Source organism: Ahaetulla prasina, chromosome 5, assembly GCF_028640845.1.
Source record: "Ahaetulla prasina isolate Xishuangbanna chromosome 5, ASM2864084v1, whole genome shotgun sequence".
Taxonomy (NCBI): Eukaryota; Metazoa; Chordata; class Lepidosauria; order Squamata; family Colubridae; genus Ahaetulla; species Ahaetulla prasina.
The window spans coordinates 137,772,587-137,785,854 of record NC_080543.1 but is presented as its reverse complement, the minus strand read 5'-3'; the positions used below and the strand labels follow the sequence as shown (position 1 = coordinate 137,785,854).

At 50.6% G+C, this 13,268-nt stretch overlaps 1 protein-coding gene across 3 annotated transcripts in view; it reads right to left on the bottom strand.

The window, feature by feature from the left end:
* Positions 1-1,701, bottom strand: part of FGFRL1 (fibroblast growth factor receptor like 1) — a 179,970-nt gene extending 178,269 nt beyond the window's left edge. For all 3 annotated transcript variants that reach the window (XM_058184484.1, XM_058184482.1, XM_058184483.1), the window contains exon 1: positions 1,336-1,701. The gene's annotated coding sequence lies outside the window, so the exon portion shown is untranslated. The remainder of the gene's footprint in view (positions 1-1,335) is intronic.
* Positions 1,702-13,268: the final 11,567 nt, after the last annotated feature.

The window sequence follows — 13,268 nt, the reverse complement described above, 5'->3', positions numbered from 1 at the left end:
GGGGCGGGGGAGGGCGGGGGGCAGAGATGCCTGGCAGGATCAGGCCGTCCATGGACTTCCTTCCTTGGTCTACAAAGGCGGCGGCTGGAGACTCCCGAAGGCTTCCCGCAGCTCCAACTGCCGAGCCCCGCGTGGGGAGCGGCATTCCCAGGTAGACTGCTCCGGCCCGTCAAACTCTCTAAAGGCTGCCGGAATAAGGCCCCCCTCTCGTCCTCCCTCCGCTTCCCCCCTTCCCCGCCCTCGGGATATCCCGCAACGCCCGTCAAGCGCCAAGCACAGCAAGCAGCAATTGCCCCAGCGAGCCATTAGCCGACCAAGGTGAAGGCTGGGCTGGGGGGCCGGGAAGGCGGCGGGGCAGGAGAGGATCGGGCGCCGCTTCGCCCCGAGCCCCGCCAAACCAACGGCGGCCGGAGCGAAACCGGCCCCAAAGCCTTTGTTTCGAAAGCGGCTTCGCTCCGCGCCTCCCGAGCGCAGGCACCGCTCAGCCGCGCCGGCTCCGCGCAACCAGCCCGAGCAGCGCAAGAGAAGCCACCGCCGGCCGGCCGAACTTGACCGCCCGCGCAGCTCTTCTCGCCCGGTTCCGCGCTCGCCCGAACAAAGCCCAGCGCCTGGGGGTCGCCTCCGGGGCCGCTCCAGCCCCACGGCCGTAACAGCAACAGCCGAAGCAGCCGTGCCGGAGCGAAAGACAGCCGGCCCCGAGGTCGTCCGCCAAAGGGATGCGGAGGGAAGGAAGGAAGGAAGAGAAAGGAAGGAGGAAGGAGGAAGAAAGAAAGGAGGAAGAAAAGAGAAAGGAGGAAGGAGGAGGGGGGGAGGGAGAGAAAAGAGGGAAGGATGGAAGGAATGAAGGAAAAAGAGAAAAGAAGAATGAAGGAAGGAAAACGGGAGAAAGGAAGGAGGAAGGAAGGAGGAGGGAGGGAGGAAAGAAAGAAAGGAGGGAGGAGAGAAAGAGGAAGGAGGAGAGAAAGAGGAAGGATGGAAGGAATGAAGGAAAAAGAGAAAAGAAGAATGAAGGAAGGAAAACGGGGGAAAGGAAGGAGGAAGAGAAAAGAAAGGAGGGAAGGAGGAAAGAAAAGAGAAAGGGAGGGGGAGGGAGAGAAAAGAGGGAAGGAAGGAAGGAAGGAAGGAAGAAAAAAGAGAAAAGAAGAGTGAAGGAAGGAAAACGGGAGAAAGGAAGAGGAAGAGAAAAGGAGGGAGGGAGGGAGGAAAAAAGGAAAGGGAGCCCCGGGCCAACCTGCCCATCCCTGCCGGCCGCCACGTGCGAGCCGCTCGTCCGTCCCCTCCGCAGCCCCGGGCGGACAAGTGGCGGCGCTCGGGGAGGCCGGGCGGGCTGCCTACCTGCCTGCCGCCTCCTGGCGGTCCCGCGCCGGTCCGGCTCACGCTGCCTCCTCCCGCGCCGGAGGCTTCCCCGGGACCGCTTCTCCGCCGCCGCCGCCACCGCCGCCTGCGGGCCGCCCCATGGCCCCCCCCCCGGCCCCGCTCGGCTCTTGACAGCCGGCTCGCTCGCCGGACCCGCCGCGCTTCCAGCCCCCCGGCAGCCACCAGCGCCCGGCCCGAAGGAGCCCGCGGGGGCTGCCGCCTCTTGCCTGCCTGCCTGCCTGCCGGAGCCGCCCGGCCAGAGTGGGAGCCGCGGCGGCGGGATGCGGGATGCGGGATGCGGGAGCGGCGGCGGCGGCTGGAGCCGGGCTGGAGGGCGCGAGGCCGACTGAGCAGCCCTCCCGGCTGGGGCTCCAGGGCAGCCTGCACTTCCCACAGCCCCGCCCGGCCACGCCCCCTCAACTTCCTCCAATCGCCGCCTTCCCTCCCTCCTGCCCCTCCGCCCCGCCCTTCAGCCGCGGAACCAGCCCCCCCCCCCTCCGCCCCAGCGCCCGCCACCGTCTCGGGGACCCGCCGGGAGGAGGAGGAGGAGGAGGAGGAGGCCACCTGGTCTCCCCGCAGCCCCTGGCGGACAAGTGGCGGCGCTCGGGGAGGCCGGGCGGGCTGCCTACCTGCCTGCCGCCTCCTGGCGGTCCCGCGCCGGTCCGGCTCACGCTGCCTCCTCCCGCGCCGGAGGCTTCCCCGGGACCGCTTCTCCGCCGCCGCCGCCACCGCCGCCTGCGGGCCGCCCCATGGCCCGCTCCCCGGCCCCGCTCGGCTCTTGACAGCCGGCTCGCTCGCCGGACCCGCCGCGCTTCCAGCCCCCCGGCAGCCACCAGCGCCCGGCCCCAAGGGGCCCGCGGGGGGTGCCGCCTCTTGCCTGCCTGCCTGCCTGCCTGCCGGAGCCGCCCGGCCAGAGTGGGAGCCGCGGCGGCGGGATGCGGGATGCGGGATGCGGGAGCGGCGGCGGCTGGAGCCGGGCTGGAGGGCGCGAGGCCGACTGAGCGGCCCTCCCGGCTGGGGCTCCAGGGCAGCCCGCACTTCCCACAGCCCCGCCCGGCCACGCCCCCCCTCAACTTCCCTCCAATCGCCGCCTTCCCTCCCTCCCGCCCCTCCCCGCCCCGCCCTTCAGCCGCGGAACCAGCCCCCCCCCCTCCGCCCCAGCGCCCGCCACCGTCTCGGGGGACCCGCCGGGAGGAGGAGGAGGAGGAGGAGGAGGCCACCCTGGTCTCCCCCGCAGCCCCTGCAGCCTGCGCGGCCCGAGCCCGGAACGAGGAGGAGGCGGCTCCGATGCGGCCGCGGACCTGGCAGGTGAGGAAAGCCGTGGGAATCCCGCAGCTCTGCAAGGGGAGGAGGCCCGGCGGCTTTGCCCCCGCCAGCATCTGCCCGGGGTTGGCGGCGGGGGGCAGGGAATTGGGGTGCAACCTTCCCTGCCCCCCATTCAGCCTTTGCAGAGCCTCCCCTCCCCCCGAGGGTCCCGTCCCCCCTTCCCCGTCTCTCTCTCTCACACACACACAGACTCCAATTCCCCGCCGCTTCCCTGGCAAGTGCAGCGGGGTTGCCTGTTGCGCTGTGGAGCCGAGGCGGCCGAGACTCCCCACCGCCCCCTTTGGTCGGAGACCCTCTGTCCCGAGGCGGCCGAGCGCTTTGCAACGCAGTCCGGGAGAGAGGATGAAGAAAAGCACCTGGCGCTGCTCCTCCTGCCAGCCCGGCTCACAGGTAGAGTGCCACGAGAAGGGGAGGCTCGACCCAAAGGCAGACGGGGTCGCTTTGGATGTCCGTTGCCATCCGCGGGCTGAAGAGATCCTCCTGGACGCCGCCGGCTCTCCGTGCAGCTTCTCCGTGCCCCGGCTGGCTCTCCGAAGGGAGTAGTGCCCTTCGCCTTGTCTCCTCCTCCTCTTCTTCCTCCTCCTCCTCCGTGACACATCTTGGAGGGATAGAAATGAGACATTTGTGCGCCTTTGTCCCATCCACCCCCACTCTTCTTTGAACCCTTGTTTCTTTTCCAGGATTGATGCTGGCTCTCTTTTCTCCCCAAAGAATGCCGGTATTTCACCTTGAATGCTCACCTGAAGACTGTAGCCTTCCTCCTCTTCTTCTTCTCCTTCTTCTCCTTCTCCTTCTCCTTCTCCTTCTCCTTCTTCTTCTTCTTCTTCTTCTTCTTCTCTTTTCTCCCCAAAGAATGCCGGTATTTCACCTTGAATGCTCACCTGAAGACTGTAGCCTTCCTCCTCTTCTTCTTCTCCTCCTCCTTCTCCTTCTCCTTCTCCTTCTTCTTCTTCCCCTTCTCCTTCTCCTTCTCCTTCTTCTTCTTCTTCTTCTTCTTCTTCTTCTTCTTCTTCTTCTTCTCTTTTCTCCCCAAAGAATGCCGGTATTTCACCTTGAATGCTCACCTGAAGACTGTAGCCTTCCTCCTCTCCTTCTTCTCCTCCTTCTCCTTCTCCTTCTCCTTGTTCTTCTTCTTCTCTTTTCTCCCCAAAGAATGCCGGTATTTCACCTTGAATGCTCACCTGAAGACTGTAGCCTTCCTCCTCCTCCTCCTCTTCTTCTTCTTCTTCCTTCTTCTCCTTCTCCTTCTCCTTCTCCTTCTTCTTCTTCTTCTTCTTCTCTTTTCTCCCCAAAGAATGCCGGTATTTCACCTTGAATGCTCACCTGAAGACTGTAGCCTTCCTCCTCTTCTTCTTCTCCTTCTCCTTCTCCTTCTCCTTCTCCTTCTCCTTCTCCTTCTCCTTCTTCTTCTTCTTCTTCTTCTTCTTCTTCTTCTTCTTCTTCTTCTTCTTCTCTTTTCTCCCCAAAGAATGCCGGTATTTCACCTTGAATGCTCACCTGAAGACTGTAGCCTTCCTCCTCTCCTTCTTCTCCTCCTTCTCCTTCTCCTTCTCCTTCTCCTTGTTCTTCTTCTTCTCTTTTCTCCCCAAAGAATGCCGGTATTTCACCTTGAATGCTCACCTGAAGACTGTAGCCTTCTTCCTCCTCCTCCTCCTCTTCTTCTTCTTCTTCTTCTCCTTCTTCTATTACTATTATTATTATCATTATCATTATTATAATCTTTATTCATTAAACATGAAACTGAACATTCAAAAATGCATCACAAATACCATTGGCTGGTGCTGATGGTTGATACTGGTTGCTGCCAGTGTCCTAGGTATCAACCAAGTACCTTCTTAAGATGAACGATGTTCCAAGGAGCGCAGTTTTTTGCAGGAAGCTGCAATTTGTTGATGCATCTTATAAAATTCTTGGACGTGGTACCAAGTGCCCCGATGACAATGGGAATCACTGTGACATGTTTCATCCATAGCCGTGTAGTTTTGATGGCCAGGTCGTGATATTTCATGATTTTTTCCAGTTCTTTTTCTTCACTCTGGCATCTCCTGGTACCGCAATGTCAATAAATTGTACATTTCGGTTTTCCACAACTGTGATATCTGGTGTGTTGTGTTCCAAGTGACGATCCGTCTGTATTCCAAAGTCCCATAAGATCTTCACCTTCTCATTTTCTATAACTTTTTCCACTTTATGTTCCAATGACTTTTTGGATACATAATGACCAGTGGATTAATTTAGCAACTCGGTGGTTGTTGTTGCTGTTGCTGTTGTTGTTGTTATTATTATTATTTCTGGAAAGTTTGGAGGAACAGCTGAGAAAGCCAGGCAAGCCTCTTAAAGACCTCAATTTCCCCAAAACCAGGACAATGAAAAGGAAGCACAGACAATCACGCTCAGATAGAATCACAGGATCATCTTGGAGTAATCTAGTATTTGTGATTTTTCACAGCCATGCTTTTTTGACCGGAAATAAATACAGTTTACTATTTGCCTGCACAACATGGGTTTTTAATCTGTGCAATAGCTAAGTATTTCTGTATTGTGTATTTGCTCCTCCCTGGTCGCAGGTAGAGTGCCATAAGAAGGGAGGGTTGACCGAAAGGCAGACCTCATCTAATTAGACATATTTAAGCACCTGGCACTTAATCACTCATATCAGACTGGCTCTCCAATTCCATATGCACAAGATAGTGCTCCTTAACATAAACCAACTTCTCACCTCAAAACGAATTCAACCTAGCCATAGAGTTAAACAAAATTAGGAACTCTGCTTTGTGCCAATTGAAGTGCCACAAATGGGACAATGCAATTTCCTTCTTTAACCCTACAGGTCATTGGAGGCAATAGGGTCCAAATTAGTTAGAAAAAGAGACTTGTGGCATAACTTAAGAACCCTCAGACAGACCTCGAAACATGTTGTACCCCAGAGGCTGCAGGGCTGTCCTTGAGGAAGTTCTTCATGTCAGCTCAAGGCCTTCTCCAGTCTCGAATGCATCCACCAAAACCTTTTCATCAGCTTGCTCAGGGGTATCAAACTCAAGGCCCGGGACTAGATCCAGGCTGTGGGGTGCTTAAATCTGGCCCGCACGGCCACCCTGGAAACAGCGAAGGACTGGCCTGCGGTGCCTCTGCCATCGAAGATGGATCTCCGTTGTAGGAGGCTGTTGCAGCCGAAAATGGAGCACTGGAGCCCGTTTTCACTGGCAGAGCCCTCGGGCCATCACAGGTGCTCCCAACATGGGTGATGTCAAGCTGGCCACGGCCACCAGGGCCCTCCCCCCGCAAGGTCAAACACAACCCTGATGCGTCCCTCAATGAAATCAAGTTTGACACCCCTGGCTTGGCTGCTTCACTTCAGTTCACAAATCCTCCAGAAACATTTAATTGGAAAATGCCTGACAGAAGCGATAACTGTTTACGCAGTCGGACTGATTTAGAGAAAAGTAACACAAAACATTAGGAGAAAATTAAGCGAGTCCTGTTGCATTATAAAGCTTCAGATTCTTTTGAAAAACAGACTACTGTGGTTGTCTTGCAACGACAACCAAATTTCATTTTAATGTATGCCGGTTAGGGTACATTTAAAATGACAATAAAGTTATTCTAAGTCTTCACACTTGCAAAGGAGGGACTGTCCGTCCCCCACCTGAAGGAGCCCACAAGGATGGCTTCTTTCTCAGAGAACATTGGCACATCAAAGAATAAACTCGCACAACACCTGTAGTAAGTCAGGTGTTCTCATCAGAATCCCCAGCACCATTTTTGCCAAGAAGTATGAATCTCTATTCATACTTCTATTCTATTCTATTCTATTCTATTCTATTCTATTCTATTCTATTCTATTCTATTCTCTTACTTATCAATAAAGAAGAATATTTATAGCTCAAAACTTGAAATGAGCAGTCCCTGCTACTCTCTGAGCTTGCTTCTTTTCATTATCCAAGCCAGGTAACATCATCAACGCTGATGAGCTTATCTAGTTTGGGTCATGAAAACATCTGGAAGAAAACTACCAAGCTCAGAGAATTCTTAAGACTCCACAGTCCTCCTTCTCTTCCTCCTCCTTCTCCTCTTCCTCCTCCTTTTCTTCTTCCTTCTCCTCTTCCTCCTCCTCCTCCTCCTCTCTTCCTCCTCCTCCTCCTCCTCTTTCTCCTTCTCCTTCTCCTTCTCCTCCTCCTCCTCTTCCTCTTCCTCTTCCTCCTCCTCCTCCTCCTCCTCCTCTTCCTCCTCCTCCTCCTCCTCCTCCTCCTCCTCCTTCTCTTCCTTCTCCTCTTCTTCTTCTTCCTCTTCCTCCTCTTCCTCTTCCTCTCTGCAACTTCCTCTCCCTTCTAACACTGATGATGTTACCTAGTCTGGGTCATGAAACATCTGAAAGAAAACTACCAACCCTCAGAGAGCACCAAGGACCACATAGTCCTCCTCTCCACAACCCCACTTCCTCCTAGCATTGATAACATAACATAATAACAGAGTTGGAAGGGACCTTGGAGGTCTTCTAGTCCAACCCCCTGCCCAGGCAAGAAATCCTACACCATTTTAGACAAGTGGCTATCCAACATTTTCTTACAAATTTCCAGTGTTGGAGCATTCACAACTTCTGCAGGCAAGTTGATGATGTTACCTAATTTGGGTCATGAAACGTCTGCAAGGAAACTACCAAGCTCAGAGAGCACCGAAGGAACAGACCTCGCAAAGATTTTTTTTTTTCAGAAAGACAGAAATCTTGTCTGAGAACCGACAGATTTCAAAGAATTTGGCAAATGAGATTATCAGGGCAGATATTTTTTGCCGAAGACTTTTTTTCAGATGCAAATGTCTTTTTTCTTCCCCCAAAGGAAGAGAATTCCCATATATATGATTGATTATATCAGGACTGCAGAAAAAAATAATAATAATTTCCAGGGTTTGCTAGCACCTGTTTTTGAAACAGCTAGAACCCCCTTGCCAAGTGGGCGAGATCAAACCCTTCATCCTGCTTCCTTTATTTTGGAGGTTTAAAGGATAAATCTGGTGCCTTTTTTCCTGCCTCTCCTTCCCGAGCTACGAGAATGTCTTTGCTTCTTTTGCATCCTGTTTGAAAGGCAAGCTCGCTCATGTCCTGTCCCTGCATCCAGCTTCAATTTTTTTTAAAGCAATGGCCTGCTTACATTTGTTCGACATATGTAAAAAATGATCATCATATGTCGAATTGAGGGCTCCTTGGTGCTCTCTGGGCTTGGTTGCTTTCTTGCAGGCATTTCATGACCCAACTAGGTAACATCATCAGTGCTAGTCCTGATGATCCAGATCACTAGAGCTGATGATGTTACCCTAGTTGAGTAAGGAAACATCTGCAAGAAAGCAACCAAGCTCAGAGAGCACCAAGGATCCCACAGTCCTCCTCCTCTTCCTCCTCTTTCTGTCTGCAAACACCACTCCCTTCTAGCACTGATGATGTTATCTAGTTTGGTAATGAAACATCTGCAAGAAAGCAACCAAGATCAGAGGCCATCAAGGGCTTTGCAGTCCTCCTCCTCTTCCTTTGAATAAGAGTTGAAAGGGACCTTGGAGGTCTTCTAGCCCAACCCCCCTGCTCCAGCAGGAGACCCAATACCATTTCTGACAAGTGGCTGTCCAGTCTCTTCTTGAAAGCCTCCAGTGATGAAGCACTCCTCCTCCTCCTCCTCTCTGTGAACCCCTCTCCCTTCTAGCACTGATGATGTTACCTAGTTGGGTCATGAAACGTCTGCAAGAAAACAAGGACGCTCAGGGAGCACCCAGGAGCCCCTCATTTCAACCCTGACCTATAAATATTCTCTATTATCGATAAATACATTGAACTTCATGCGTGTTCCACTCTACAGAAGGAAGTGATGGTTCATGGTTTGCAAGCAGATCCTGAAAAGTTGGAAAACACCTTCAGCTTTCCAAAATATTAAGGTGCAACGCTGAGCAGCGTGACCAGACAGATGGAGGCCATTACAAACATCCTCTAGTCTGCATTACTTTTCGATCGATCATTTCCCCTGCAGGCCCTCTGAGCCTAACCGAGCTCTTCTGCTCTTCTCTTGAATCAAAAGAAAAGGAGAATTAGAACCGCGTGTCATCTGCATAAGCGATGCCCATAATATCTTTTTAAAACAAGAATTGTACAAAGCACGAGGAGTTTGAGGATAACCACTTTAGAACATAGAATAATAGAGTGGGAAGGGACCTTGGAGGTCTTCTAGTCCAACTCGTTGCTCAAGCAGGAGACCCTACACCATTTCAGACAAGTGGCTCTCCAATCTCTTCTTGAAAACTTCCAGTGTTGGAGCATTCACAACTTCTTGGAGACGAGCAGTTCCACTGGCTAATTGTTTTTATTGCCAGGAATTTTCTCCTTAGTTCTAGGTTGCTTCTTTCCTTGGTTAGTTTCCATCCGTTGCTTCTTGTCCTGCTTTGAGGTGCTTTGGAGAAGAAGTTAGAAAATAACCTTCCATGCACATCCTCCTATGCCAGGGATGGCTAACCTTTTTGCCGTCGTGTGCCAAAAGCGGGGGGGGGGAGTGCGAGGCGGTCATGCGTGTGTGTGCCCACACCCGTAATTTAATGCTCCCCGCCCCCTGCGCATGCCTGTGTGACCTCTATGCAGTTAGCATTCCCCCCCACTTCCTAACCTGTTTTTTTGTTTTTTCTATCAGAACTCTATTTTTTAAATTGTAATTATCCCCAAATTTGCCATTTCTGCTTTTCTCACACAAAACACACACATACGCTTCCGACACCAGTGAAAAGCGAATCCCGTCAACCAACTGACCTTCCCTCAAAATGGCAAAAAAAAATTTTTATTTTTTTTATTTGCATTTATATCCCGCCCTTCTCCGAAGACTCAGGGCGGCTTACATTGTGTCAAGCAATAGTCTCATCCATTTGTATATTATATACAAAGTCAACTTATTGCCCCCAACAATCTGGGTCCTCATTTTACCTACCTTATAAAGGATGGAAGGCTGAGTCAACCTTGGGCCTGGTGGGACTTGAACCTGCAGTAATTGCAAGCAGCTGCTGTTAATAACAGACTGTCTTAGCAGTCTGAGCCACCAGAGGCCTTATTTTGGCTCGCCAGTAAGAAAAAAAATATCTATGTGGGATGGGCTCCCTGTAGGACTAAAGTATCTGTTGTTGAAGAGAATCGTGTGTGATGTGTGTAGGAATGAATATCACGTAATATTGCGTGTTAATGTAGTGTCACATACCGTTGTATGGAAACGTTCCATCTGAATCCGAATAATGTAAACCTATCTAAAGACACTCACGAAATAGACTAAATACAAGGAAAGGGGACATGTTGAGACGTACAAATAACTGTTGTTGCTTTGAGGTTTTGATGATCTGGTGAAAAATTCTCTGACTAGGCCAAAGTTTTTTCATGCATCCATACAAAATATATGATTTGAGCCTTTTCTTCCAGCTAAAGCAGAACTACTGGAAGCATAATTTTTGTTCATTCTGATTTAGTAGTTGCTATTCTTTTTATCTTTTACGTTGCTTTTCATTTTTTATTAACACATTTCTTGTTTTAAGCATTGAATTAATGCTGAACGGGGCATCACTCAGAAGCAAAGGAAGGACAGGTGAGAAACGACAGCAGCAACCACAATCCCAGCATTGGCCATCAACACGGTTTCGAGATGTGACGTCAACATAGAGTTCTTCCTAGTGAAAAGTTGACTTTCCATCTTGTTTCCCCTGATAGGCGGACTTGTCCCAAAGTTGCTTTTTCAATAGGCAACTGGACTTTGTTTTTCCTTGGAAAACCTTTCGCTTCTCATCCAAGAAGCTTCCTTCAGTTCTGACTGAATGGTGGAGGATGGAAGGAGTTATGTTCCTTGCCGTCATCTGGTCATTAGCTCTCTTTTGGAGAATTGCAGAGGACACCTGGTGATTTATCTGTGCCCTTAGGGCAAGACTGCCAAACTTGCAGCCCACAGGCCACATGTGTCATGCGCCTGGCCACGCCCATGCCAGGTTTAGTGAAGGGGGGGGAGTCACGATACATCACATGACGATGCCACGACGATGCAAGTTTGATACCCCTGCCTTAGGGTCACCTAAATAACGCAAATAGATGTGGAATCTTCTTGTAACTGTTGAAAGGACTGTCTTGTAATCTGATACCAATAATATCAAGCTATTCTCCAAAGAACCTGAAGGCAGGAGAAGAAGCAACGGATGGAAACTCATCAAGGAGAGAAGCAACCTGGAACTAAGGAGGAATTTCCTGACAGTGAGAACAAGTAACCAGTGGAACAACTTGCTTCCAGAAGTGGAAACCTCCAACACTGGAGGTTTTTAAGAAAAGATTGGACAACCATTTGTCTGAAATGGCATAGGGATTCCTGCCTGAGCAGGGGGATGGACTAGAAGACCTCCAAGGTCCCTTCCAACTATTCTATTCTATTCTATTCTATTCTATTCTACTCTACTCTACTCTACTCTATTCTACTCTACTCTACTCTACTCTACTCTCTTCAATTCTATTTCTTATTCTATTCTATTCTTATTCTATTCTATTCTATTTCTTATTCTATTGTATAATTCTACCCTGTCCTGTCCTGTCCTGTCCTGTCCTATCCTATCCTATCCTATCCTATCCTATCCTATCCTATCCTATCCTATCCTATCCTATCCTATCCTATCCTATTTCTTATTCTATTCTATAATTCTACCCTGTCCTGTCCTGTCCTGTCCTGTCCTATCCTATCCTATTCTATTTCTTATTCTATTCTATTTCTTATTCTATTCTATAATTCTACCCTACCCTACCCTGTCCTATCCTATCCTATTCTATTTTCTATTCTATTTCTTATTCTATTCTATAATTCTACCCTACCCTGTCCTATCCTATCCTATCCTATCCTATCCTATCCTACCCTACCCTACCCTACCCTACCCTACCCTACCCTATCCTGTTCTATTTCTTATTCTATTCTATAATTCTACCTTACCCTGTCCTATCCTATACTGTCCTGTCCTATCCTATCCTATCCTACCCTACCCTACCCTACCCTACCCAACCCTACCCTATCCTGTTCTATGCTGTTCTATTTTCTATTCTATTTCTTATTCTATTCTATAATTCTACCCTACCCTGTCCTATCTTATACTGTCCTGTCCTATCCTATCCTATCCTATCCTATCCTACCCTACCCTACCCTACCCTACCCTACCCTACCCTACCCTACCCTACCCTATCCTGTTCTATTCTGTTCTATTCTATATACAGACCTGCGAAGTCACCAGAGAGGGCACCGTCTTTTGATTGAAAGGTCTCGTTCTCCCTCTCTGGTTAAGCGTCCAGTCCCTGGTGACATGCCGATGATCTTATGCTTTATAACTCAGGAGTTCCGATCCCTTCCCATCCCGGGACTCCCACTAAAGCATTGTTCTGATGCAGGATGCAGTCAAGCAACCCCTTGCTCCAGTCCCTTGGAAGCCATTACTCTCTATGCTTGTCACAATGGAAATTCTTTCCTCCTCCTGCAGTAAAAGCAGGTTCCTTAGTCAACGCGACCAGCCAAGTGTAGCCCCGAGCGTTCTTCTCTCTCATGAATGCATCGGGCCAGTCCCAGCACGTTCCTCCACTGCCTTTGTTCATTTATTGTCACTCGTGTGAGAGACCAAAGCACAAGAACTGCCAGAATGGCTTTCTCACATGGGAAAGGTATGAAGGGCCAGCACGGTAAACCAGTATTAGAACCAGCTGCAAGGAAGGAGACAGCTTGCTAGTACCGGGGGGGAAATACTACCTTAATTTTTGATTAATAACAGAATTAACAGAGTTGGAAGGGACCTTGGAGGCCTTCTAGCCCAACCCCCTGCTCAAGCAGGAATCCGTATAGCATTCCAGACAAATGGTTGTCCAGTCTCTTCTTAAAAACCTCCAGTGATGGAGCACCTACAACTTCTGGTGGCAAGCTGTTCCACTGGTTAATTGTCCTCACTGTTAGGAAGTTTCTCCTTAATTCCAGGTTGTTCCTCTCCTTAGTTAGTTTCCATCCATTGTTTCTTGTCCTGCCTTCAGGTGCTTTGGAGAATAGCTTGACCCCCTCTTTTTGGTGGAAAAGGTAAAGGTTCCCCTCGCATATATGTGCTAGTCGTTCCCTAGGGTTAGAGTTCCCCTAACTCTAGGGGACGGTGTTCATCTCCATTTCAAAGCCGAAGAGCCAGCGCTGTCCGAAGACGTCTCTGTGGTCATGTGGCCGGCATGACTCAACACCAAAGGCACACGGAACGCTTTTCCCTTCCCACCAAAGGTGGTCCCTGTTTTTCTACTTGCATTTTTTATGTGCTTTCAAACTGCTAGGTTGGCGGAAGCTGGGACAAGGAACGGGAGCTCATCCCATTACGCGGCACTAGGGATTTGAACCTCTGAACCGCCGGCCTTTTGATCGACAAGCTCAGTGTCTTAGCCACTGAGCCACCATGTCCTTTTTTGTGGCAGCCCCTCAAATATTGTCTTTTTTGGGGGTTTGTTTGTGTGTGTGTGTGTGTGTGACAGCCCCTCAAATATTGGAAGACTGCTCTCATGTCTCCCCTAATCCTTTTTTTCGTTAATAGAATCG